Source organism: Coenobita brevimanus, chromosome 90 (assembly GCF_032717465.1).
Source record: "Coenobita brevimanus isolate Jiangsu-jjx chromosome 90, ASM3271746v2, whole genome shotgun sequence".
Classification (NCBI taxonomy): Eukaryota; Metazoa; Arthropoda; class Malacostraca; order Decapoda; family Coenobitidae; genus Coenobita; species Coenobita brevimanus.
Window position 1 is genome coordinate 23,756,804 of NC_137043.1, and position 25,075 is coordinate 23,781,878.

Sequence of the window (25,075 nt, forward strand, 5' to 3'; positions counted from 1 at the left end):
CTCTCTTTCTGATGTGTATAGGGTTTTATTTCCTAACTTATAATCCCAATCAGGTCTTTTTCCACTTTTACCAAACTTGATTACATGACACTTGTCCACATTGAATTCCATTTGCCATGTATTACTCCATTCATGAAGTTTATTTAATTCTTCTTGTAGCTCTTTACAAGAGTCTGTGTTAGTAATTCTCCTTTGTATTTTTGCATCATCTGCAAACATATTCAGATAGCTCTCATTTCCAGTGTTACTGTTTATATCATTTATATACACTAAAAACATGATTGGTGCCAGCACTGAACCCTGTGGTACTCCACTAGTCACTTCTTTCCATGATGAGTAGTTTCCTCTTAGTACTGTTCTCATTTCTCTTTTTATGAGAAAATCTTGCATCCAACAAAACAGTTTGCCTCGAATTCCTCCTTGATGGTACAGTTTCCATAAAAGTCTTTGGTGTGGTACTGTGTCAAAAGCTTTCTTGAAATCTAAATAGATACTGTCCACCCATCCTTCTCTTTCCTGTACTGTGTTTGTTACTCTGTCATAGTAGCTCAACAGATTAGTAACACATGATTTTCCTTTTCTGAAACCAAACTGTCTTTCTGTTATCATACTGTGTTCTTCTAGATGATTTACCCAAGCTTTTCTTATAAGCTTTTCTAATACCTTGCTTACAACACTGGTCAGTGATACTGGTCGGTAGTTGAGTGGATTTTGTCTATTTCCTTTCTTGAATAAGGGGACAATATTTGCTTTCTTCCAAATATCAGGTAGTTTATCTTGACTCAAGGATTTCTTGAAAATTAAAAATAATGGTTTACTTAACTCCTTTGCACATTCTCGTAGTACCCAACATGAAATTTCATAAGGACCACTTGCTTTTCCTCTGTCTAATTTGCTTAACTCCTCCTGTATTACTTTTTCTGCTATTTGTATATCTGGTAGTATGTGTGGACATGCATGTTCCACATAGTCCCTCTCAAAATTTTCTTCTTCTGTAAAAACTAATTGGAAATTCTTATTTAGCGCTTCACAAATATCTTTCTCTTGCGTATAAGTGATTCCCTCGTCCGTAATGGATTGTATTATATCTTTTACTTTGGTTTTGCTTCTGATGTAGCTGTAAAACAGCTTTGGTTGATCACTACTTTTATTTATTATATGCTCCTCAAACTGTTTTTGGACTTCCCTCCTTATTCTTGTATAATCGTTTCTTGCCTGTTTGTAATTACGAGTATTATACGCCCTTTCACTATTGTGTCTTCTGTATCTATTCCACAACAAATCTCTTCTTTCTTTTGATTTTTTACATTCTGTATTGAACCATTTCTGCATTTTCTTATCTGCTTCTTTGTGCTGTGGGATGTACTTCTGGACTCCTATTTCATAAAATTCACAGAATTTTTTATATACAGCATTTAAATCTTGTCCTCTAAGCTTATTTTCCCAATCAACTTCTAAGAAATACTTCTTTAGGTCTTGATAATTTCCCTTTTTATAATTTAGGCTCTTTTTGTAACTTTCACTGCTGTTAACTGTCATATGCTATCCTGAAGTTGTAATTTAGTACTGCATGATCGCTTTTGCCGAGTGGAGGGTGATATATTAAACTGTCAATATCATTTTCTTGCCTAGTAAATATTAGATCTAGCACTGAAGGTACATCGAGTCCTCTTTTTCTGGTGGTTTCCCTCACATGTTGCGTTAGGAAAAACTCTTGCACGAGATCCAGGAGCTTTTGGTCCCAACAGCTTTCTTGGCTAATTATATCTAAAGTATTCCAATTTATATTTGTATTAAAATCTCCAGTTAGTATAATTCTTTCCGATTTCTCTTCCATTTTATGTAGTAATGATCTTAAACTCTGAATTGTACTCTCTGCCAGGTCCTCATATTCGTCTCTTTCCCATGTGTTTGATCTGGGTGGCATGTACAAATTGGCTACAATTACTTTCCCTTCAGATGTGTTGATCTCTACTGCAATCAGTTCTACTTGTGATGGTATATCTAGTTGTATTTCATTGACTTTTAGATTTTTCTTAGTTAATATTATAATTCCTCCTCCCTTTTCTAAATTTCTGTCTCTTCTCCATATATTGTATTCCTCTAAGTTTAGTATGTCATTGGATATCCTTGGTGTTAATTTTGTTTCAGTTAGGCATATTATTTGTGGATCATTTTCTCTGACATAATCATTCATCTCTAGTAATTTAGATACCATTCCATCCACATTTGAGTACATCAACTTTATCATCTTGTTTATATACTTGTCATGACATGGTTTTACTACCTTCCTCCTTTTTATTCCATCCTGTTTGTGTACCACTTTCGTACCTGCAATCCTATTACTTTGTAAAAAAATTTGTTCTTCTCCTCTTCTATTCTTCCCTCATTTTTTGTTTTTGCTTCCTCCCTCTTCTCTTTCAGTAATTCCAGTTCCTCTTGTGTTAGGCATCTTTTTATCCATACATTTTTGAACTCCTCTTTTTCCATAAGATTCTTTGCATTTTTTAGTATCTCCTCCACAGTGTTTACACTCTGGAAAGTCACCTTTAGAGGTCTTGCCTTGCTTTTCTCGTATTTCCCTAACCTTTTGTGTTCCTCTATGTCTTTACTACAGATTTCCTCTGATACTTCTTTCAGTAAGCTCATTACATTTGTCATCTCCTTTTTGTCTCTTGTGATCTTGCTTTTTACTTCTTCCTCTTCTATACCAGTGATTACTATAGATTTGTTTATATCTACTGAATCTCTGACTAACTTTGGATTGTTTTGGATTATTCTTTTCACTTCATGTTTAATGCTTTTTTCCTCCACCCTTGTTTCTAAGTCTTTCTTTACTTTCACCATTTCAGCATACGTGGTTTCCACATCATTTTTGTAGCTTTGCACAGCTTCATTCACCTGTGTTATCTTCTCCTCAATATCACTCCTTTGGTCTATCAGACTGCTTACTTGCCTAATTGTCTCTGTATCATTTTTGAACTCTTTCATAACACTCTCGTGACTGACTACTGCACTTGCCATTTCACTCATTCTCTTCCTAAGTGTACTCAGTTCCACTGTTAGTTCACTGATGGTTGTGTCTTTCTTGTTGGCCTCCCTTCCTATTTTTCTATTTCTTCCTATTGTAAGTGCATCTGCTTCTTTATTTCATCAATTTCATTTTTGAAAGCCATTTCTAGTTTGTGTACACGTTCAACCAGTCTATTGTGAGTCTCCACTTCAACCAGTTCTTGGTGGAAATCATCATTTTGCTTTCTATCTTTATCCCTTTTCTTTTCCAAATTTGCTTTACTAAAGTATGTGTCCATTTTGCAATGTGTGTGTGTGTGTGTGTGTGTGTGTGTGTGTGTGTGTGTGTTGTCCATACACGTACACATTAGGTGCAACTTCATAATGAGCATCATTTCTGTTTGTGTTGTCCTGTGTTTGTGACAATGTACATGTATCTATTTAGAACATATACGTATGTATATATATGTCTCCCTGTACAGTATATGTATATATTGATAAAATATATACAGTATGTGAATGTAGCATATGTCTATGTGTGCACGTCTGTACACATACCCGTACCTTTATACATGCCTACCTATTCTACACATATAGTATGTCTATGGCTCCATGTGCTTGAATATATACATATATGTATAGGTATATACGTATATGTATGTGTGCATATGTGCCTTACTCTGCATACCTACTGTATGTTCATATGTGTGTGTCATTGTATCCCACTGCTCATTCCTAAACTTGTAATGCTAGTTATTACAACAACTTTGTCCCATGTATGGGTCACTGTATCTCTTTGTTCATTACTGTGCTTGTACTGCTAATTACTTCTATACCTTTATGCCATATATGTGTCAATGTAACCCTTTGCTCTCGCGCACCCTTCCCTGCTTGGTCTTCAGCGACATTGTTCCACTGAGTGTTGGGGTTTGTACTGAATCGTAAATAAAGAACCTAAATAAATATTAAAAACTGCTTCCTTGTGTCTGAAGCATTTTTTTTTTTTTTTATGTGTCCGACTCTGGGCACAGGCTTCACAGCATGACATCAAGGCCCAGCAGTTCTCCTACATACCATACACATCTACATGTCACCACTTTTGCGCTAACACCCACCGTCCATATTGAACCTCGAATCCATCAGAAAGAGGCTAGGAATGTCCTGGATCGCGCATTGATGCTAAACAACTCGTAAATGTCTCCATCCAACGCTATAATACTCTAAGGGAAGACATGCATGGCAAGCACCCACCCTCTTCCACCGCGCCGTTGGGATGTGGCCGTCGCTCCCTTTCCGCAGGGATATGTTGTTTCTTTGGGAAGTGGCTACACAGCCACAGCCTGCAGACTTTGCAACGCTCCTATGTCACACCCTCTCTTTCATTGTATTATGGTTAACTGCCCTCTTATATGGCCTTCTTCAGACCCCCTTGATTATTATTCACTAACTGCCTTGACCAAAAACTCCCAAAAGCTGCCAGTCCTCACCTGATAATTGAATACATTCAAAGTCGGTCAATCAGGCTACTTTCTTTTATGTGCTTCAAGTATCACTGTAGTAACAAGTAAAATATTATTAACATACTTACTCACTACAGTCAGGAAAAGACGCTCCATTACGATAAGCAAAGACTCTCCTGATATTCATGCTTGCAGTATAATCATACTTCCGCCAAAAGCACAATCAGCTCTCTAGTCACCCAGGATATTACTAAACAGCTTCATGATAGCATGGCAATCGGCAGCACCAGCTCTCTTCACTATGTAAAGGTGCCTCAGAATACTCAAGTAACATACGGCCTAAGAGGTGGACTTCATGATGCTGTTGTCATGTGACTAAGACTAGGTTATAAATATTACTGGGAATTTACCAGAGATTCTGTATTATGTGCGGCTTGTAGGGCGCCTGCAGGACACCGTGCATCATTATTATGTAATGTCCACTTACTGCTAAGTACGGTAGAGAAACCCACAACTCTTGACGCTGACTGTGCAAATTATATGGTTGCTCAGTGAAAGTCAGTTACTTCCCATTCTCCATGATATCCTAAATTTGTGCCACTGTTGTAGAAAGCGCTACATTCAAATTTGTATATTTACACACACTAGCACTTCTTATCCTTGTGTCTGTCATACACAGACCAGCAGAATTCATCAAGCTTTACACAACCTAGCAAGAGTCGCTAACAGATGTCCTCCTCCAGCCAGTGTAAGGGTACGGCTACACCAACGCGACGAGTGGGGAGACTTGAGCGGAGATGGATGAGGCGACACGACAGGGCTAAAACACTACTGTGAACCAATGAGGGGCAGGGGCAAAATAAACGAACAACTAAAAGTGGTGAAGATATAACATGGTGTTACTCAATAGTAATCGTCTTTTGTTTGTCTATCTCCATTACTGCCGCACAAACTATGTAAAACAACTTTGCAATGCCACTAACAAATATACCACTTAAGGCAATGTCAAGGAAAACACTCGTTTGTAACACTGATGAATCTGTATAGAATAATTAAATAACTAGAGAGTTGTGAAGCTGAGAGGGAGTCAGCTACAGGCAATGCGTGATGTCGAATGGGTGGGTGTTTTTGGCCATCACTCACCGGCCCCATTCACTTCCTGAAGAGGGCGGTGCGCTGTCAGCATCTTTGGCTGCGGCCACTGTTGTCATGCTGTAATTCTCTGCTGCCATGCTAGTATTACTCACTCCCTTATGCAGTCAATATACCTTATATATCCATTCATATCTTTCAAAGCACACTATAGCTAATAATTATTATAGGGCGTGATTTTATGCCCACTGATTGTGTACAAAAAAAAAAAAAAAAAAAAAAAAGTGTTTGTTAGGGGAGGTGTGTGGCAAAATCCACCACCCTCTTTTGTTGTATAAGCACTCTGAGACTTTCTCAAACAATAAATATTACCAAATCACCAAACCTCTCAATTCGGGGACCAACTTTGCTCTTAGCTCAGTCAATTAATGTACATGTTCTCATTATTTGAATGAAATGAAAAACTCTTATCCACATATCTACTGCTTATATGAAAATATTTGATTGCTAGGTGTTAACAGACCTCATGCAAAGGCCGTATGCAATGACTCGTTTGTCCCACGACTGAGGGACTTTCAGAGTGTCGTCTGCTACCAAGCTGGCGACGTTGGTATGGAACAGTAAGCTCTAAAGCACTGGCACCCAACCTTTTTTCTGTCTTTTACCCCTTCAACCAGCTCACCTGTTCGGATTTCCCCTTTCATATAGACAAGGAAAAAAGTCAAATAAAATTTATTTGCTTAATAGTACAAATAACGTAATAAACAATTAGTATATTAAAAGTTCCTTTGTTTAGTTGTGACTTAGTCATTTAGTGGGTTATCTGAAATTGTTTCTTGCTGATCAGTGCCTCAATGTCAGCGGAGGTAGTAGAGAGCGCGCAGCGCATCACATTCCACTTCAAGACGGTTTCGTACTTTGGGTTTGACTGTGAGTAGAGAAACCAGACTCACACAGATAAGTTGTGGAAAACAGAATGAGAATTTTCAGTGCGTTGGTGCTCAGCTGTGGATATGCTCCCCACACATGAAGCCAGAAATCCTCGAGGTCCTGTGCACGAAATTCATCCTTGGCAGAAGAGTCATGTGTGAGCTCCAAGAACTTATCTTGCACTCCCTCAGGGACATCATCCACCTGGCACATGAATGGGTTCCTCACCAACCTCATTGAAATGTATTCAGTGTTGATACCAGGGAAATAACGTTTGAAGTCAGTTGCCACATTCTATGAGATTATTATTTTCTTTTTTTCTGTCAGCTATTAGCTAGTAATTTGTACTTCCCTCAATAATTTCCCCCCCCTGGAATCCTGAAATTTCCCCCAGGAGGAAACTCCTCCCAGGTTGGGAAATGCTGCTCTAAAGTATAGAGGGGCTGTTTCCGCTGCGAGCGTGTGACTTTGGCCGCAATATTGAAACACCCGCACTCGTCACTTACAATACGCAAACTTTTTTCTGCCTAGTTCAACGAATTATATGGGGCACATTTAGCCAAGAGTATAAAACAACGCCATAGGTTGCTGCAGTGCATAACTTATCCTTTATAACACAAAGGCAGAGAAAGGTAATGGCAGGAGGGGAAAAGATAGTGTGGTATCAACGTTGAAATGAGAGTGATGCTGAAGCCGTTTTACATCGAAGTAATGGTGTTGAATTAGTGTGGGAAGTCCTTAGACTATCCATGCCATGAAACCGAATGTCCAGATTGATAAAGACGGGAAGAAGCATGGAAATATCTACAAGAGAGTGCGAACAGAAGAGGACAAGAAGAGAGAGACTGGAGATAAATGGGCCCATTTTAGTCGCCTCATACATGAAGAGATACTGGAGAAGAATCTTCCTGCCCCTCCCCAAGGGGCAGTAATGTTAAAGAATTAGCAACAAGATATATTTCTTATTTGTGAAATGTAATACCATCTCTCTTCGATGAATTCCTGTGGCTATTATTGCATCCATAAGCTGCATAGTGAACCATGGCACTATATTTTCCGCAATCATCGGCTGCTTTTAAAAACCCACTTGAGCAGCTCAGTAAAAGAACCGCGGGCATCAAGCGTGGTGTAACATGGCTGCCACTACACCAGCGCCGCCCTGGCGGCGGACACACAAATTACGCGGTGCCACCCACGAGAAAGCCCCTCCATACTGTAGGGCTCAGCGGTATGGATTATGGAAACAGCATACCGTCTCGTTTCCGGGACGAATATTATTCTTACCTCAAACACCAGTTAATCACTCTGACTCATACTCTTTCCTTGCTATTTCAATTTGTGAAATGTTTGAATTCATATATTTATACATAAAAGTAATACAAAGTCGTTTGAACGCTCGTCTGCACCGACCTCAGGCACCACGAGTTAGGCTCATTCGGCGCCCGCGATTTCGGCAGGCGGTTTAGTCTTCCCATGCTTCCGGTTTTGAAAATTATACTTTTTTCAAATGTAACATTCGGTACATTCACTTGAGCATTTGCCAGATGCAGCATTAATCTGTTTGAAAACTATATGATAGGCATTTCAAAACAAACATACAGCGAGACTTGTATGTGGTAAATGCTAACGCACGATTTGTCGTTTTATGTTTTAGTAATTGTTCTGCAATATTTTTCTTAGTAAATCATATCTAGAAAGCTGGTATGATAACTAATGATTATATTATCACAGAATTTACGTACTGTTCACTAATAATTAGCATGGAAGGAATTTAAGAGAGCATGCGACTGTGTGAGCCAGGAAGAGATGGGAGCTTGTGGCCGAGGCAAATTCCAACCCTGATGTCTTGGCGGGAAATGTCACCCTCCACCCTAATCCACCAACCCTATACTGTATTCCATGGCTCACGGATGTTTTTTTCCTCGCATACTCATGAACAATTTAGGCTATGTACCTGTTGTTCTGCTGTGTTGGTCATTACATCTAATTATTCCTCTCGTTTTGCTCATACTTCATTTTAGCAGTCATGGATATGGCATGTTCTGTACTTTACATATTCCTCTATTGTGTTGCTCACAGTTTTATCATTATTATAATCATTAATTATTATTATTATTATTATATCATTATTATTATTATTATTATATCATTATTATTATTATTATTATTATTATTATTATATTATACTGTCTTTTCCCTAATCATCGTGATCGCTATTTTCATAGAGGAAACAGGTAAGGATAGCTTTTGTATGATTGTATCATGCATGGGTGTTCTTAGCTGGTACGGCCACGTGAAGAGAATGGGTGTGAATTGAGCGGTGAGAAGCTACAGTATATCTGAGCAAAGCTGAAAGTGGTAGGAGGTGTTGTAGGCCAAGAAGAAAGGGGATGGATGTGGCAAATGAATGTGTGAACGCGGTATGGAAGGCCATGAGCCGAGGGAACTAACAATGAGTCGAGCTGGCTGGAAAATATTTGTACGGAGGAGTGTATGGCAAAGGTTTCCTGTTTCTTCCCGGTGAAGTAATAGTTGTTGGAGTGACCATAGTCTTTAGATCTTGATAGTGGCATTAGGTAGTAAGTGATGTGGAGCACGGGAATGTGGATGTTCGTGACTTTGGGGTGGAGTGAAGATTCCGAGGGTTTGAATGATTAGTGAGTGAAAATATGACTCATTCAACTGGGCAGACTAGTTAGTTTCTCCTTTCAAAAAGGATACTTCTTGCTCTCTGGACCCTAGCTTACCCATCACTAAGTGTGGAAAGAAGTGTGGATGATGATGACGATAATGATGATGATAATTCACTTTGCTATCTGAGACCTGCTTGGCCTTCAGCGTAAATTTTCCACTAAGTACTGGGGCTTGTAGTGAATGGTATGTATTTATATTAACTCTCTCTCTCTCTCTCTCAATATAAGGAATCCTTTTTTCTTGCTCACTGTCTGCAATTGGGGACTAAAGGTCTATTGCACGACACCGTAATGTAACCTGCCTCTTTTTAAGGTACATATGTGAGTCATCAATGGACAACCAGGGAATTACAGCAGCGACTCAGAGATGGAGTAAGAGGAAGGGCCAGACAGACACCAAGGTGGAGAGACTAAATTTGCAGTATGTTTGGACTCATGAAAACGGCTGAGTCAGTATGTCGCAGGAAAAAAAATGGGAGAGGATTTCGTCTTGTAGTCATCTAACCTAGGATGATGATGATGATGATGATGATGATGATGATGATGATGATGATGGTGGTGGCGGTGGTGGTGGTAGTGGTGGTGGTGATGATGATGATGATGATGATGATGATGATGATGATGATGGTGGTGGTGGTGGTGGTGGTGGTGGTGGTGGTGGTGGTGGTGATGATGATGTGATGATGATGATGATGATGATGATGATGATGATGATGGTGGTGGTGGTGGTGGTGGTAGTGGTGGTGGTGATGATGATGATGATGATGATGATGATGATGATGATGATAAGTCTAGTTATCTGATGCTGAATAATTAGAAAATGTTTTTACACCTAGATCGAGAAACCATCCAGAGGACAAGTGCTTAAGGAGACTAAATCTGGTTAACTAATGATGGCGTAGATTAACAGGGATCCAAATTCAAATATACAGTAGTATGGAATTTTACTGTAAAAGGCATCTTGTCTAGCGAATCACAGGACAGCATCTCCCGTAGCTATAAAAACATGGAGTAAATTGATCCAACACTACAATCTAAAGTTCCTTCAACAAGTGTCGTGTTTCTCCTTCCAACAACAATTATTTGTTTTTGTAGGAAGGACGAGGGAAGGAGAGTGAGGATTCTTTCAGTGTCTTATTCGTCCTACAAAACCACAGCAAAGTTATGACGGGCAATCGGTATTAAGTTTGTAAATCCCTCCCCAGTAACTCATCGTATATCTCATCATCATCATCATCATCATCAGTCCCACCAATACATGGGGTGGGAGGGGCCCAGAAAAAGGAACAGATGAGTCGAAAAGCTAGAGAATTATCAGTGTCCAGATAAATGAGCCAGGCATCCATTCTCTCATTACTCAAGTCTTTCATTTTTAGCTCCACCTCATAAACCAAAATAATGATGTTCACAAATTTGCGCTTCATAATGGCCACAGAAAGTAATACCATGTCCTGTAAAGGTGACCTCGATTAGTCAAGAGTTTTGTTTATTTCTATTTATCTTTTTTTTCTTTATTTTTGTTTATTATTTATCTGCCTACTTCTTTACGTATTTATTACCCCCCTCACAGTCGCCTTCATCCTGTTCTCCTACCGTCCCTTCCCCCCCCCCCTCCCAACCATGTCCTTCCCACCTCACTCAATCCTCCTACTTTTCCTCCTTCTCCTCCAGTCTCCCCCTCCCCCTCCTCCCCTTCATTCGTCTCCTTTCTTTGCCTCTCTTACCTGCCCACCCAGCAGCACGACTCGGTACATGGATGAAAATTCAGCTGTTCTGAGTCGATTTCTATAGGGGAAAATTGACTGTCCACGTGCAGCCTGTAGTCATTAATCTTAAGTCTGTTTCTTCCTTAAATCATCCCCCTTGCCTCTACCTGCCTCTCTCTTAGCCCTTCCTCACCCCCTCTACCTAGACGCTTTCCTCCCTCGCAGAGGAAAAAGCAAAGCAAAGCTGGGAAAGGTAGGGCATGACCAAGTAGGGTAGGGTAGGGCAGGGCAGGGCAGGGTATGGTGCGGTATCATCTTACATTCCTTTCAAATTCTTCGTCATCCTCTTTTCGAGACGGCGACACCTGTGCCACTGCACTTGACATCTTAAGGCTTTCCACCGAGCTGGGCACAAATCTTTAATTTCCAAACTGAGCTCTTACGATATCTTTCCTTCTGCCTTTGACTTTATCTCTTAGTTTCCTTCCTGGTAATTCTTTAGCTGCTATTGTAGACAGACACAGTTCTACTTCTAAAGCCATCATTAGTGGTGTTCTCCAGGGTTCTGGCCTGTCACCAGTGCTCTCCCTTGTATTCAACAGTCTTTCTGAACATCTAGGCCTTTCCACTGATGACTTCACCATTCACTTTTCCATCCGTTTTTCACAGCGTCCATCACTGTCGTCACTTCATCAGTCATAAGATGGGGTCATGGCACAGTTGGTTTCTGACTTGTCTTTTAGCCGAATGGTTGTTGTTGCTAACCTCCAAACTGTTGGCCACATAGTACCAGGGTTCGAATCTTGGGTAGTTGGCACCACTAGACCCAGGTGTCCATGTACCCTTTGTTCGTTGGTAGGTAAAATGAACACTTAGAGCAGCACCTGGGGGAGACACCTGTGATAATAAGATGCAGTGGCCTTGTACCCCAGGACAGTTTATGAAAAACCCACCACAGGCTCAGAAAGTTATGGAGATGAGCACTAGGGTCATGCGCCTCATGGCCTCTACACCCACCTTTAGCTTTATCTCTAATTGAAGTAAAAGAAACCACGTTACTTTTAATGCCCCATAAATCTAAATTCCTGCATCTTTCAACTTGTCATAATCTTCCCCAAACATACTTCTTAACTTTCAGCAAAACACAACTTAGGCTTTTGTCCTCTATAAATAGCCTCGGAGCTCCTTTCTTCCGCACCTGCCATGGAAAGAGCACATCAATTCCCTTACAAAATCCACTACCCAGAGACAAGGTGTGCTGAAGCCACTCCAAACTTTCTACGATCATGCACAGCTGCTGACTTTGCAGAGGTTCCATTTGGAGTACATATCTCATAGGTGTGGGGGAGGAGGGATCACATACAGCTCATCTAAACAACGTGAAACAAACAAAAAACAAATCGTCTTATTAACTCCCTTCTCTTTGCTGACACGATATCAGCCTCTATCTTTTTGCGCAGTGTTGCATCTCTCTCTCTCTCTCTCTCTCTCTCTCTCTCTCTGCTGTCACTATTTCGGTGGTGACTCATCCTCATTTGACCCGTGTGTTTGCTTCCCTGCGTCATGACGGAGGGCGCAATACCCGTCCAACAACACATTCTTGCCCCTTTTCTGTTAACTGGTACTCTCACTCATCAGTATGTAAATTCCACTGCCTATGACCTTCAGTCTTGTAACAATGGGTTCAGACGCCTACAATGGACGGATCAGGACTGCATCTCTCACAGTACTTTTTTTCTGGAATGGACGGATTTTTGCGGGCTCTGAGGCTGTCGTTTTTTCTTTCATGAATAACAAATGGGTAAAGCACGGTAAGGTAGGTCATCGTAGGGTAGGGAAGGGCATGATAGGGTAAGGGCAGCCATGGGAGAGCAAGATAGGACTAGGCTAAGTAGGGTAAGGCAAGGCAGGGTATGGTGGGGAAGGGCATGGTAGGGCAGAGCAAGGCAGGGTATTGTAGGGAATGGCAGGATGAGGTAGGGCACGGCAAGGTATGGTAAGGAAGTTCATGGTAGGGTAGGGCAAGGCAAGCTATAGTGGGAAAGAGCATGGTAGGGAGGGGCAAGGCAGGGTGTGATAGAGAAGTTCATCGTAGGGTAGAGCAAGGCATGACAGAACAGAGTAGGGCTAGGCTAGGTAGGGTAAGGCAAGGCAAGTTATGGTATGGTAGGGCAGGGTAGGGCAAGCTGTGGTAGGGCTAGGCTAGGTAGGGTAGGGCAGGAAAGGTAGGGTATGGTAGGGTACGGCAGGGCAAAGTATAGTATGGCAGGGTAGGGCAGGGCAAGGTATGGTATGGCAGGGTAGAGCAGGACAAGGTATGATATGGTAGGGTAGGGTAGGCAAGGTATGATAGGGTAGGGCAGGGCAAGCTGTGGTAGGGCAGGACAGGGCAGGGCAAGCTATGGTTTGGTAGGGTAGGCAAGGCAAGGTATGGTATGGTAGGGCAGGCAGGGCAAGGTACGGTATGGTAGGGCAGGGTAGGCAGGCCAAGAAAGGGTATAGTGTAGGGAAGTACGGTAGGCTAGAGCTAGGAAAGACTAAAGTAAGTTAAGGTAGAGTAGGGCAGGGCATGGTAGGGTAGGGTGGAGCGAAGAGAGAGGCAGGATAGTGCAGGATGGAAGTGAATGAAGCAGGACAGAGTAAGGTAGAGCAGGGCTGGGAGAGTAATGCAGGGCAGGTCAAAGTAAGAGTCGGGTAGAGGCATAGTGGGGCTTGGCTGGGGCATAGGCAGGTGGGGTAGGGCCTCTTGGGTGAGTTAGGGCATACTGGGGCAAAGCAGAGTATGGCAGGGCAGGGTAGGATAAGGCAGAGCATGGGAGGGGAAGGACGGCAGGACAGGGTAGGGCATATAATAGGAGGGAAGGACAGGGCAGGGCAAGGAAGGACCAGGTAAGGTTGGGTTAGGTTAGGATAGGTTAGGTTAAGTTAGATAGTTTAGTTCAGACAGGGCTAGGTTAGATTAAGTTAGGTTTAGTTAGGATAGGTTAGGGCAGAGGTGATGTGAGGGAAGCAGGTAGGGTTACGCTGTGTGCTGGACTAACACTGAGAGAGCCCCCACTTACCCTGCTCACATGACAATCACTCAGCCAAATATTTGAGTTATCCCCCCCGCCCCACTTCCCCCCCCTTCTCTCTCTCTCTCTCTCTCTCTCTCTCTCTCTCTCTCTCTCTCTCTTATAGATAAGCAGACATATTCAGATAGAAATAGATATCAGTTCCATTCTTCATTCTTTTTACTGGAGGGTCATACACAAAAGGGCGTGAATTTTAAGCTGCAAGAGCCAGTTTGTGCCACAGTATGATATAACTACTGTATCAAGATAATCATAGGCACTCGCAGTCTGATAGGCTACTGTACTGTAGACTCAACGAAATCATAAAGTATACGGGATTGGTTCAGCATCATGTCCTGTTTCTAGTATCTTGCATATCTGAATTAATTATGTACCAGTTTTGTGCAATATAACCAAAGGAACAGATATTTACCTTATGAGTCAGTAAAACAGAAGTCGATCGTCAGAGAAGAGCAGAAACACTAACATTCTCGTGATTTATTTTCCTTCCCTCTTACGGTCGGGTCGAGTTTCGCGCCGTCCTGTTTGGTGACATCCGGGACCTGCGCGCGCCATCTTGCTTATTTACATCTGCGCGCGCACGCTTCCCGCCAAACTTCCATATAAAGATGTCTCTCGTCGGCGTTTCTTAATTACTTCTTCCTCTACAAGCCACAGTTTCATAATTTGCTCGTGTAAGTAGTAGAAGCCACAGCTTATATTCTTTAGTATTCCTACTGTATACAGTTTGTTAATACTTAGCATTAACAAGATGTATCGTCAGCTAAGGGCCTTTATTGTCTCAAAATTTGTTATACAGGTCATTGTTATTATATTTTTGCCTCCGCCAGACGATTTTATTTAGCTTAGGAAAGACCTTTCTTAATGAAAGGGTTGCTATTTATTCGAACATTGTAATAAACTACGAGTATATTTTTGTTCACTGGGAGATCCCAAACACTTCTCTAGAGACTCATTTTGCCGTGTTACCTTATTATCCAACTGTAACTCTGGTTATAAAAGCCACGCCTATATTAGAAGGATATGAAAAACATCCATGAAAATATTAAGATGTGATGTACAAATCAATCGCCATAAAAGAAGTAATACGAATTCTCCAAAGCCTACAAGAGTAGGCTACGGCTTTTAGGGAAAATAATACCTTCTTTTTTTCACAGGCGCAGCAGGATGGCGACACAGCGGCCTCCCTCTTGCAGAAGGCACTACGTCAGACATCCTAAACCACCCCAGGTACACTACTGTTAGTGGGGGTGAGAGGTGTAGAGTTGAATGATAATTGATATCTGTTATGGTACTTTTTTCATTATTATTATCATTATCCCGACCCTCAGTCCCGCCTACTCATGTGGTTAAATACTGTACTTTATTTAAAGCATTTTGAAGGAAAAAATACCGGTTGTCTGTCTGGTTTTCGACTCTTCGATTATCTGCTTTCCGATGCCTTCGGAACTCTCTCTCTCTCTCTCTTTTCCTGTCTGTCTATTTTCACCTGGTATCAACTTCTTTCACCCAGTTCAAGCATTTTCACCCACTATCAATCCACTTCCACACAATCTTAGCCAAATTTACGCAGCCAACCAATTTTAAATAATTTTCAACCTGCCTACTGCAACCTACGTTCAAACTGTTTTCACCCAGTTTCAATACGCCCAACTAATTTCAACGCATGTCATGTAAATTAAACCTATTATCACAATTTTCAGCATATATTTAGCCCATTTAGGCCAGTTTTATTCCAATTTCATCCTATTTATACAATCTGTAGCCGTTTCTGCCCAAATGTATCCTCTTGTGACCCTATTTCATATTCCCTCGCACAAAATTACATATTTTCTTCCACATGACCAGGACTTTTAACCTATTTTCCCTATTTTCTTGCCCATTTCCATCCAATTTCACCCAATTTTCAGCCCTAAGTGTAGCTGATGGTGAAGGGTAATATAGTCATCTTCGAAAGCTTTGACTCTTGCCCAATTTCAACCAATTATCACCAGGTTTTACAACATTTTCGCCTCACTTTCACCTCAGTTTCCATGCGTACCCAGTGTCAACCTTTTTCCATGCTTTTTTCACCCAATTTTCAACGATTCCACCTCTTTTCACCCACTTCTATACCTATTTTCATACAATGTAAGTCAGCCTCTACCCAATTTCCACCCGATTTTCACCCAATCTCCACCCAAATTCCTCCCTGTTTTCACCCAATTATAACCCGATTTTCACCCAATTTCCACCTGATTTCTACCCAATTTTCAGTCGTACGTGGAGCTGATCGTGGAGGCGTTGCAGTCGTCGGCCTCGGGAGCGCTGACCCTCGCCGGCATCACCAGGTATTTATAAACAGTCTTCAGCGGGGTGTGACAGTGCTTGTTTATGTAAGTATTTACCGACTCACGCAGCCATCACGCATTTCTTAACAGCATCTAAATAAATATGAAAGAGAGAGAGAGAGAGAGAGAGAGAGAGAGAGAGAGAGAGATGCATTTATCTTGACTTACAAGCTATCAAGCATTTCTTAACCACATCTAAATAAATGAGAGAGAGAGAGAGAGAGAGAGAGAGAGACAGACAGACAGACAGACAGAGAACTTTTTGATACCAGGTGACTCGTTCTGTAGACGTGATTATTCTGAGAAATGTTTAACAGCGATTATATTTAAGTGATATATTGGTAAACACAGGATGATCTAACGGTATATCAGTATGAAGACCTGTTTATCCAGCAAATAATATATATATGAGTGAGTATTAAAGTGAAAGGTACGAAAAAACAAGAGTATTTTTTTTTTATTTATCTGTAGGTTGCTATGGAGACGTTTACTTTGGAGATTCGTTAAAAGTGAATATGAAAGACAAAAAAGAAAAAAAAAACGAAATACAAGACGATTTTTAAGACTGTAGTTACTTTGAAGACTTATTTACCTGCAAATAAATAGGACGGTAGTTACTTTGAAGGCTCATTTATCCTGCAAATAATTAAAGACGCCTCACGACTCCTTCCCCTTCAGGTACTTAAGGCGCCACTACACCTTCTTCAGAGGCAGCTATCAGGGCTGGAGGAACAGCGTAAGGCATAACCTCTCCTTAAACCAGGTCAGTGTGGGGTTTGGGGGTCATTTGAGGATTAGGCGGTTATTAGAGGGTTTATAGAAATTGTCTGTTGGATTTGAAGCCCTCTTGGATGTGTTAGAACGTAGTTAGGAGGTTAAGGTTGTCAGGGGTGGGGGAATAGCGTCAGGAATAGTCTGTCTGCGAATCAGGTCAGTGGCGGGTTGTTCGGGGGTTGTTAGAGGGTTGTTAGAGTTGTTGGATGGTTGTGAGATGGATGCTGTGGTTGTGAGAGGGTTGTTAGAATTGTTAGATAGATGTTAGATGGATGTTGTGGTTGTTAGAGGTCTGTCAGAGTTGTGAGTGTTGTTAGATGGATGATGTGGTTGTAAAAGGATTGTTAGAGTTGTTAATGGTTGTTAGATGGATGTTATGGTAGTTAGAAGATTGTTAGAGTTGTTAGATTGATGTTGTGGTTGTTAAAAGATTGTTAGAGTTGTGTAATTGTTGTTAGATGGATGTTCTGGTTGTTAGAAGATTGTCAGAGTTGTTAGGTTGTTGTCAGATGGATGTTACGGTTGTTAGAAGATAGTCAGAGTTGTTAGATGGTTGTTAGAAGGATGTTGTGTTTGTGAGAGGGTTGTTAGAGTCGTGAGATGGTTGTCAGATTGATGTTGTGGTTGTTTGAGGGTTGTTTGTGAATGGGGAGGGTTGTTATGCCTAGTTTCTTCAGAGGCAGCCATCAGGAGTGGAAGAATAAGGTCAGGAGCAATTTCTCTTCCAGTCAATTCAGTGGGGGTGCTAATAGGGTTGTTAGAAGGTTGTTAGAGTTGTTAGTGAGTTGTCTGATAAGGTGGATACTGAGGTCATGCATTCTTCCGGGTCAGCTGTTAATGGTGAAGGAACAAAGTCAGGTAAAATCTCTTCTTAGGTCAGGTTAGTGTGGGGATGCGGGCGTTGTTAGAAGGGTTAGAGAGTTGTTAGAGGATTAGAGAGCTGAGAGAATTGTTAGAGGGTTAGAAAGCTGTAAGAGAGTTGTTAGAGGGTTAGAGAGCTGTGAGAGTTGTTGGGAGGGTTAGAGAGTTGTTAGAGGGTTAGAGAGCTGTGAGAGAGTTATTAGGAGAGTTAGAGAGCTGTGAGAGACTTGCTAGAGGGTTAGAGAGCTGTGAGAAAGTTGTTAGGAGGGTTAGAGAGCTATGAGAGAGTTGTGAGATGGTTAGAGAGCTGTTAGAAGGGTATGAGAGCTGTGAGAGAGTTGTTAGAGGGTTTGGGAGCTGTGAGAGTTGTTAGGAGGGTTAGAGAGCTGTGAAAGAGTTGTTAGGAGGGTTAGAGAGCTGTGAGGGAGGTGTTTGAAGGGTTAGAAAATTATTAGAGAGTTGTTACAAAATTAGAAAGTAGACAAAAAGGTGTTAAGGAAATAGTAAAATGTTGAAGAGCTGGCAGATTTAAAGTGCTAGGTTTGTTTGAGGATGATCAAGTGGTTGGAAAGTTGTTAGATGATTAGGACGTTTGTAGAGAGGTGTATAATGCATCTTAGGGTCTACGATGTTGTGTGAGAGAGAGAGAGAGAGAGAGAGAAAAGCTGCTAGTTTGGATGTTCTGTTTTCTAGTATGCTTTAGGGTGTTATTAGGACTACACACTATTCCAAGTTAGAGGAACAGCGTTACTCTCTCTCTCTCTCCAGGGTGAATAAGTCATCTGATATTACCAAAAAAAAAAAAAAAAAAGCAAGAGTTGTCCCGATCTTTAGCACTGCCAGGCTCCTACGACTCACTCTCAGCTGAATAAAATCGTCTGGAGAGGAACAAAGCCCTGGAGATGAGGCGGCAGGGGGAGGGGAAGGGTTGTATAGCACGAGTACTTATTTTTTCATTTAATTCATCCCACTCCTAGACGATTTAAGTCAGCATACTAGCGTGGGGGGGTTGATGAGTGCTGTCCCTAACCCCTCCAGTCCTAGGGGGGTCATTACTAAGCTGGTTTAACCCCTTCAGACCCCATGATGTATTTTTCACTATTCTACCACCAGACGATTTTTATTGAGTTAGGAAAGATCTCTAGGCGTCAGGGGGTTAATGAAGGCTGTCTCTAACCCTTCCATTTCGAGAGGAGTATAAAATCGTCTTTAAGGTGGGCGAATGAGGTGATTTTACGGCCTCAGTTTAATGGGGTCAAATCGTCAGGCGGTCACAAGAATACACAAGATGGTTCGTACATTGCGCTCTACAGTCTCTCTCTCTCTCTCTCTCTCAGTTTGCTTTTGTGAGGTATGGAGGCATCGTGACCGTCAAATATGCAATCAGTGGACGTAAACAAGAGAGAGTTTAAGGTATGAATGAACAGGTGTATGGGAAGCGGGGCAGACAGTGTTGAAGGTGACTGAGCCGTACACGCAACACACAAGAAGATGGCATCGTAGTGAGGCCATTACCCAGTTTGGCTTTATTTTCATTTATTTATTTTTTTATTATTACCCAGTTCAGCTTTATTTTTTTCTTCTCTTGCTATCTTCAGACTTTATTTAGCTTAGAAGATGTTTTTCGCACTGGAGGGGTTTATACTCCTCATTAGCCTCTTCTGTACGAGCGGCCTTCCCTGTGCTGAGTGAAATCGTGCGGTAGAGATGGAAGTAACAGATATGAGACGCAAAACAGTGCAAACCTCTTCAACCCGGGTGTCATTGTAGTGTATTCTCGCTGCTGTCGGACGATTTTATTCAGCTGAGGAATGATCTAATCTCTTAATGAAACGGTTAATGATACGTTTATCTACTTCCTTCGGTTTTGAGAGTCTCGTGGTAGCAAGAATAAGATAATGTAATATTTTAGTGAAGGGAGGAACACTTGAGAGATTTGGCCGCGAATTCACAAGGAAGCTTACAATCACCTGCCTGTCGTACCTACACTCGTTTCACTTTAACTTGGCATAATTTTGTCAACCCCCCATCTTGAATGATTGTTTATAGCATTAGACTGGGAGTAAAATATGATACTGGTAGCTAGGATGTGATATGGATATGCAGAGACATGGCATTGCATTTTTCTTTCACTGGGTCGCGTGATAACAGCTGCAAAGGAATAGAAGTCTGGGGCAGTTTAGAGTGAAAGGAGTATAGACAGGGTCTGATACTGCAGGAAGCACGAGAGACACGGGAAGAATCTGTCCTACCAATGCCGCGTTCATCCAACGAAAAGAAATCTTTGTCATGGCAGGCAGATTGCAACTCACCACCATCATAAATTCCTTCGTAACTCCGGATCCTAATCTTGCAATGTACCGCACTCCACTTGTCCTTGGTGATTATGTAAAGGCTCTTCGTGGGATTTTATTTCGCCTGTTAAACGTTAATGTTCTTGGGTGTCACTGATGCCTGTTATACAAGAGAATGTTTACCCTTCAGTCCTGTGCTGTCGTTTGTATTTTTTTTTTTTTCTGATTTTTGATATGCAGCCAAGGAGATATTTTTCGAACTGGAAGATTTGAGAACAGTCCTTAATTAACTAGTTCACCAGAAGAGCCTGTGGAGTCACATGGAGAGACAGGCTGACGAATGAGGATATAAAGGAGCGTTGTGGTGTTGATGTGGATGTGATAGGAAGCGTTATGAGGAACACACTGAGGTGGTTTGGCCATGTGGAGAGGATGGAGGGTCAAAGACTGACGAAGAAAGTGTATGTGAGTGAGGTGGAGGGGGAAAGAGGGAGGGGGAGGCCGAGGATGAGATGGAGAGATGGGGTGGAGAGGTATATGAGAGAGGGGGGTGTGAGTTGGGAGCAGGGGAGTGAAATGGCGGGGGACAGGGCGACTTGGAGGCGATTTATTTGTGGCCACCCCAAACGGGATTGAGGCGTCTGGCAATAGATAGATAGATAGATAGACCAGAAGACGTCGCCCGAGGACTGAGTAAAATAGCTTAATAGTAAAACACATTCGATAAATATTTTCTGGGAGGAGTTAAGAAGTAAGATGCCAAATAAATGGGCAAAGAGGTGCTATGGAGTCCCCTGTGGCAACGAGAATATTGCTGAATGTGTTAATTAATCCGCAGACATTTTTTTAAACATATATCTACATTAGTTCAGTGATACAGAAGGATATTTGAGTCCCTAACAGCAGTTCCCATTCTCGTCAGACTGATTCACTTTTCCAGATCATTTATACAAGTGGCACGTTACTGCTCGTCACGTGCTATTGTGAAAAAATGTCCGTGTTAACATTAAAGACTATACGAGGAAATGTGAAAATATGGTAAGATAAATCGCTAAGTAAGGGGTGTTAACAGCGCTATACTAAGTTGATGCGCGTACTGGCTTATGACCTATCCTTGTAGAATTCGCAGGCTTCATACCACCACTTGCATACCAATTCATTTGTCTCTTTCTTTTTAATTAACACCAATTTTATCTCTTGGTCGTATGTACTGCAGGCGATATCGATAAAAAGAACATATGAATAACAGAATATTAAGGATGTCATGGGCAAAATAAATCGCTATGGAGAAGGTATTAGGCAATGTCCTAAGCAGACGGGGTTGTATTCAAAGGGGATACGGAGAGTTCATAACGCCTCTTCCAAACCAATTTAGTTTGTATATTTCATCTCAGTATCATCTTATGTGCTACTGAATAAGTGAGTTTTAAAGCTATATAAATAACACACAAGAGAAGATCAAAGTAAAATAATAATCATCATCATCATCACCATTATCATCATAAAAACAATAAGAATAAAAATAATAATAATACCGGTAATAATAATAATAATAATAATAATAATAATAATAATAATTATAATAACAGAAACGACGTGTATACAAAATTTCTACATCATTAAGAGTGCAACTTTCAATTCCTGTAGCCCATTCAGTCCTAATGACGTAGTATTTTTGTTACCATTTATTTAAGCTTTGGAGAGACCTGTGTTAGTGAAGGGGTCAATGAAGGGTTAATCTAGTGCCCCCTATTCAAAAAGTCTCTTCAAATTAATGTGGATAAAACTGTCTAGAGGTTGAAAATTAAATGAAAAATAAGTCATCGGATTGAAAGGATTAAATATTTCAATCCTAATTCTCTCTCTCTCTCTCTCTCCCTCCTTACAGTGCTTCAGAAAGATCCTACGTGACCCACGGCGGCCATACGGGAAGGACAACCTGTGGACGGTAGACCCAAGGTTCCTGCCGACTCCAAGACGATACCACACTTCTACCACAACCACCAAGACTACCACAACTACCAAGACTACCACAACTACCAAGCCTACCACAACTACCACATCTGCCTCCACAGCACGCCTCACGGCTGCATGCGAACAGGGAAAAGACGAAAAAAGTGAATATGCAGGCCTAGTGAATTGGTCAAGCGTCTGCAACACCATTTTAGCTCCAGATTTAAGGTGCAAAGGAACGCCAGTGGACAAAACAAAAGGCAAGGACCATCCACATAGAACTAGGCCAGGAAGTTCAGGCACAGGCAATACAAACAAGCATTCCAAAGAGATGACTAACCCGGCGATTTGTAACAGCGAGACGCCTACCCCTGACCGCCATCTTCCACCCTCCCTTTCATCGCCGCTTGGGAAAGACTACATCCTTCCTCCACTTTCCTCTTACTTTCCCTCACGTCCTGATTTCCCTGCTAGGCCCCCCACGCCTCCTCCCAGCAGCATATTCTCAGCAATCCTAGCTAGTGAGTCCATGTTAGTAGACGAGAGGGAAGCAATGGTGAATACTTTGCAGGTCCAGCCAGATTTTCTCTCTTCCACTCCTTTTCTCCCTGCTAGTGACTGCCATCAAAGTACAAACAGAAGGAAATCAGACACAAATAACGCAACCCATATCCTGGATAATTCACCTATGAATAGCGTTATGTGGATAAAAGGAAATAAGTTACGGTCACCAAGCAGCGTACAGTGTAATGATGCGTTATGTACCAATGTTCATGTAGAGAGCAAGTCACATTCCTTGATTTTTCTTGACAGTCTGTGTAATCAGCGGGTCTTCAGCAAAGGTAGAGACAGGAAGACGGCGTGTTCAAAATTAAATTCACGCAGTTTCTGTCCACAACATACAGTCAGCAGGTGTACAGTTCCTATTACATCAGCTCAAAATGTACATAGTGTGTCACAAACGCAAAATGTGTACTGTAACAACGGTAGTAGTGCGATGCTCGAAAATTCTCAAATGTATGAAACCTGTCAAACCTCTGTGAAACCCAAAGTGTGTGAAGAACAGCAGCCAATAACCCCCACAAACCCGATTTACAATAACTCTGCTTACAGTCAAGGATCCAACCAAGAAACTGTTATATCAAGACTCAAATTTGGAATAGAGGAGATTCTGAATAAAAATCAAAGTTCCCGAATCACGAATTAACATAGGATCAACTCCCACTCTTAGATCACGTATGACTCTGCAGGAAGAATAAGAGGCATGGGAAGTGTCTGATGTCGCCTTCCCTAGTGCTTCCCAGAAAAACAAATATGGTAATTTTCCCTATAGCAAAGATTTTTCCCCAATGAAAATATGAGAAGGTTCCATACTCTCCATACCCTTCATCAAAAAATATACTTTTATTTTTTTTGAGGTACGAGAGAGTAGTAGTTATTTGTTCATGCGTGCTGCGGATGTTGAGTGATGGGGCGTTGGAATGATCCTGACGTCACTGTTGTCCTTTGTGACTTAACCCTGAGTGCGATGGCGATTTGATTTTGTTATTGCCATCTCCAGACGATTTTATTCATTTTACGGGAGACACCTCACAGTAAAGGATATATCTAACCCCTCTACTTCAGTCTGCTATTTGGATCTAATCGTCTGGACATTGCAAGAACACAACGTCATCTTAGGGAAGGTTATAGCCCAAGCTTCACTCTTTATCCGCTACTTGCCTGTGTCTGGGAGAGGGAAAAATTTGTTGATGCCAAGGTTTAAAATATACAGGATATCACCAAAACGCTGGTTTTAAACTTATTCTACAGATTATATTGTGATGTATAGAGAAGTTTGATGAATATTTGAATGATACGTAATGCTTGTGATGTAAAAAGCTACTAGTCATCGTTATTTGTCAAAATTTGAGCTCTTTCTTTTACTTTATGTTCTTACAATTCATGCAGTGCCATTTACACCACACAGAGCTTGCATTTCATCATATCATTCCACAGTTTCGATCACGTCAGGTTGGCCGAGTGGTCTAAGGCGCCAGACTTAAGTTCTGGTACTCGTAAGAGTGCGTGGGTTCGAACCCCACACCTGACACAAGAATGTGGTTGATTTTAGTATGAAAGCTTTCAGTATGCACGCACATACACAGCTACATTCATTAACCTATATATGTTGATACTGCAGTATAACGTATCACCAAATTATTGATGTTAACGAGAAGAGAAAGAGCCGCTAATGTGACGGCTGCTGTAGCAGTAGCCTTGAGTGAAGGCCACGGATTTGGGTACGAACAGTACTGCCTACGCTTTGCTGTACTCTTCTTATTTATCAACTGTGAAAGCCGTAGCAGTGCCTTTATAATGTAACATGGCTTAAAACATAGGTAGAGAGAAGGCTGTAGCCGGCGACACAGACACACGCACATACACACAGACACTTCCTGCCGATCGATAATCTCTCTCGGAATGTATCGTTCACTTCAACCACGAATGCTATAACATCCACTCAATGCTGCACTCACTGCGTCTCTACATAAGCACTAAAAGCACCTCAAAATAACAGGTGCCATAGTTAGAATAAAGATGGAACTCTCCTGATGCCAGAGACGATCTAAACAGAGTGAAAACATGAACGAAAATGTGGAGAAACGTAAGCAAGAGAGAGGCACGCGGCCGCCAGCTGTTTGGGTGAATCAGCTGATCTAGGGAGGGGGGGATGTGGTAAGGACTAGGAGGGGACCAAGGGAGTAGTAAGGGAGGGAGGAGGAGGGGGAAGCAGGGAGGGGGCTGAAGGGAGAGGAATGATAGAAGCAGGAGGAGGGAGACAGGATAACAGACGAGACGTTACGGTGAGGTTAGTGTTCGGTGCTGTGGTGTCATTCAACTTTTTTCAAACTTT

General features: G+C 41.6%; 1 non-coding gene across 1 annotated transcript; it reads left to right on the top strand.

Annotated features, from left to right (window-relative positions):
* Positions 1–24,187: 24,187 nt before the first annotated feature.
* On the top strand, positions 24,188–24,271 carry TRNAL-UAA (transfer RNA leucine (anticodon UAA)). Its single transcript has one exon. It is a non-coding gene; the product is annotated as a tRNA-Leu (tRNA).
* The last annotated feature ends 804 nt before the right edge of the window (positions 24,272–25,075 follow it).